The sequence below is a fragment of the Pinus tabuliformis genome, chromosome 4_2 (assembly GCF_031772625.1).
Source record: "Pinus tabuliformis cultivar Carrire ecotype Pingquan chromosome 4_2, CPIR1, whole genome shotgun sequence".
NCBI lineage: Eukaryota > Viridiplantae > Streptophyta > Pinopsida > Pinales > Pinaceae > Pinus > Pinus tabuliformis.
Genome location: NC_142304.1, coordinates 588,306,924 through 588,311,509, shown reverse-complemented (window position 1 = coordinate 588,311,509; position 4,586 = coordinate 588,306,924).

Sequence of the window (4,586 nt, the reverse complement as noted above, 5' to 3'; positions counted from 1 at the left end):
ATTTAATTTCTAAAAAAAATTATGAAATCAAAATAATATATATAGTATGAATGAGATAAAAAGTTGCATTAATATTAAGTTTAGTGTGAGTAGTTACTGTGGAGTGAAAGGATGGCCTTGGGTTACACTTTTTGGTGAAAGAGGGTGCATTTAGGTAGACAAAATAATGGCTCGATCGAGATCCTTAGGTGCTTAAATGATAGCTAGATTGAGGGTTAAAAACTAACCCTTGATCAACCTATAACACACGATCGAGGCCTAGGGATCGATCAAGCATTTTTTTATATATACGGCTCTCGTTGTTTGCTTGCACAATTTGCAAAGGCAGGAAGAGTTTGACAAAGGATTTGAAAGTTACTCGACAGAGATTTTGTAACTCAATTGACCGATGGAGCCTTCAAATCAATCTCCCCAACTACCCCGCAAACACCGTAGAGGCTCAAATGAAGGTAGCTACTCTATCATTTTTGTTTCTTATTTATTTTTTTGCAAAATGTAACAGCTAATTATAAAAAAGCAAACATATACAAAAGCCATGGAAACCAATTAATTATATATATTTAACTAAATTACAATGTAGTTATAACATCATGACACTATATATTCCAGTTCTATATATAAATTGTTGGTAACATAACATAACATAGTGTAACATGTACATTGTGCATTACTATAACATAATATAACTATAACTATAACATTTAACGTAGAATAATTATTTAACACACACACACACACACACACACATATATATATATATATACATATATTTAGATATATATAATGTTTCAACAATGCATCATTGATAGATAAATTAAATCCATCATGAAAAGTGCATTTGGTCTAGTGAATAAAAGCATTTAGACTATTTTCTAATTTATACCATATTGTTTCATTATGTAGTTTGTTGTACAAGAAACATTGTCTTCATGTTGTTGCACATAGTACATGTCATATGTCAAAGTAAAACATTAAGAACGTAAAGTCTATTGTAGTACTTGGTTGGCATGAAATTTTCTTAGTTGTGTAAATATGTTTATTTCAATTTTTTACATGTATATTTACATATTTATGTGTTATCAATAAAATGCATTATTAAGAAATGAGAAAAAGTGTGATGGTAGATTTAGTCGCTTCTCTTAATTGTGTTTACATGGAACTCAATGTAATTTGGCTGAAAATTTATCAAAAAATGGAGTCTAAAGTTTACTACCTTAGGATAGATTATTCTATTACAGTTTGGAAATTGTTTTTTTCTCAACAACTTTTTCTTAGATTTAGTTATATGAATTATATGTAATATGTTGAAGCACTCCATATATGCGCCTGAACTACAGCCCATCGTAGTGTGACATGTTTTTTTATACATTGTTGGGCTCGTGATAGATCACATAGCCCAACGAGAGTTCATGTTCCACTAGTAAATCCTACCTCTGATGCCAGTGGGAGTGTTAGAGGCAATGTTTCTCTCTCTATTGGTAACCATGTTACATTGAGTGGGCATTCCTTGCCCATTTCAGGTACACCTCTTGCGTTTTTAAATCCTCTTTAAGCTTTATGTGTTTATGTCTTGAAATTGTCATTATTTTTTTTTTTTCAATTGATGTGTTTGAATTTAATGTATATGTTATTATGGTTCTAGTTTGTTAATTATATTTATGTTAAATTATGTTTATGATTTATAGTTCCCTAGTAGGTGGACACTAAGGATCAGAGTGAAACATTGATCCATCTACCGAATGATGCTACAACTCATATCACATTAGAGATTGATACTAATCGTCATACACAGATCATAGCAAAAATAGAGAAGATCTATGCCAATTTAGTCACTCATCTTGTATTTTCTTTAATGTTGTACAGAATGACTAGGTTGATTGGGACATATCAAAGGTTGGGTCCACATAGCCACATATTACAGTTCATACATAGGGTCAAGAGGCATGAGGTTAGAGGCCAAGATTCTTGGGAGGTGGTGAAAGATGCCACCAAGGGCATTGATGTTCATGGGGAGTTGTTCGACATCACTCTAGATCTCTCTACTAGACAAAAATGTTTGATCCCACTGAAATATTTTAGTAATTTTCATGCAACCACCTTTACATATTTTAGATGTATTGTAGCTTGGGGAAAGTTTTCCAACCATGACTACATGATACGTTATTTGCTAAGCATTTATATGCAGAGTTTGTGTTACGTATGAGACCAGATTACAGTGAAATGAGATCTCATTTTTATGGTACTAGTAGGGAAAGTACCTATGATCATGAGCTGGATCATAAGGACCTTGGGCATGTACCACTACCTCTGCTATTCTTTTCACTACCCTCTCAGAGCTGTGTATTATCGAGAGAGCTAGATGAGGTGTTAGAACTTGGTGGTGAGACATGGGATACTATCTCAGACATCATGCGAGCATCATTGTCTAGTGTGTGTGTTGCATTGGATGTGTAGATTAGGTGACCACCACCACTGCCTCATGGCCCATGAGTTCCCTTATATGATGATGAATTTCTTGTGATTTGAACCTTTTACCCACTTTTGACACATACATGTATGTATCATGATGTCGTTCATGAGACTTAGAGGGTACATGGCTTGTGTGACATAGACCAGGTACATATATATACAAAACTTTTGACTCTAATTGTCAAATTATGCATAATTATTTATATTAAAATTTCTTGTTCATATTAGATTGAATTTATATTAAGAAGTTCATGATAACATGTAGACACATCCTAGCTACATGGATGACCTTATGAGATCATCCGAGGGGGAAGTTGATTAGCCAAGGCATCCTTGACCAAAGCATGTTCACATAGATTCTTCTCCACCTCCACCTACACATTATATGCTAATTAATGTGGAGGAGAGTTAGTATGTACAATCACATGGACCAACAATTGAGGTAAACTTTTTTTATTCCTAAGATTTTAACATTTTTTTTTCTTTTAAGCTACATAAACATGGAAATTAATTTGTAGACTAATTTTAACTTATCCTTATCATTGTGTAGATAGACCCATATGTAGATTTTCATTGGTGTCACTATTATGTGGAAACAAGAGTGGGTTGTTGGATTTACAGCCATTGATGGTGTGTGTCCATCGATGCAGGCCCCAATCATTGAGGCGCATGTAGGGAGCACCAAAACCCGATTCATGATCAAACCCCCATCCTATCTTAATTACATTTGGACTTGACTAAGGTTAGTAGATTCACATATATGTAATTAAAAATGTGGTTAAATATCATTTGTTCCCATATTTTTTATTTTATACAAATAATTATCTAGTTAGTTTGAATTTGAATGTGTTATATTGCAGTACCATCTTATAGACACTTACTTTGAATGACATAACTCACATAGGAGTCCCAGTGGTACTTAGAGTGTCATAGCTTTCATAGGCAATATTCACATGTGTGATATAGACTTTGTATATTTTCATACATTGTTAGTTTACAAATAATCATTATTTCAGTTTCTTGATGTTCATGTGATATTTGTAATTTGTAAATATTTTCTTATGGAAAATTTATTTATACATGTATTGACTATGTGAGTTTATGGATTTGTATTAATCTTGTTTATGGATGCTAATTGATTTTTTAAGTTTATCGGTCTATTAAAATTGTTTCGCTAATTTAATATTTTTTCTATATACTATAATTTTTATTAAATATATGTTCAATTTTCATTTCCAATTTCATAGACTAAGAAAATAAGTACAATATTAGGTTATGATGTAAGTCACTTTGATACTAAAAATGCAATAAAATATATCATGTGTCAATTTAATATTGAACATGCAAAGAATTCTAATCATTCTTCATACTAGCTTGTAAAAAGTGTATTTTGGTGCAATCAACATTTATGTTATAAAAATTCGATTTTAAAATTAAATTATTTTAATTATAAAGTCATCTATATTAAGTCCATCTCTCTCTCTCTCTCTCTCTCTCTCTCTCTCTCTCTCTCTCTCTCTCTCTCTCTCTCTCTCTCTTCTCCATATATATATATATATATGAAATATTTTGTGTGATACACCCATATACCATTGCATGCTCAACTTTCTTAAGAATTTCAATCAATTTCTTCTCCCAAGGTTCAATTAAAAACCTAAATATGATTGAAATACATTTTATTAAATTTTAATATTAAAAGATGGCATGTAAACAACAAATAGGTTTTATTCATCATTATTTATTTTGAGATTATCTACAAGAGGTTAGTCATAACATGATATAAGTCAAGCGTATTGAAATTTAATATATAGGTCAAGCGACAGTATATGGAAACATTTCTATAATTTTATATAATGTTATCAACTTTCCTAAATTTACAAGTAGTTACCCAAGTAGTTCAATCAATTCCTTATGACAGAAATTTAAGTTTCATTAAATTTTTAAAAACTGAAATATGATTGAAATAAGTTATATATTCAATTCTAATATATGTGGAGATGTAAAAGTTACAACTACAAGCTTTATTCTATTTTATTTTGATTGAGATTATCTACAAAACCTTAGCCATAATGAATGCTATTAATATTTTTTTTGTACTTACATTGAAATCAATGAAT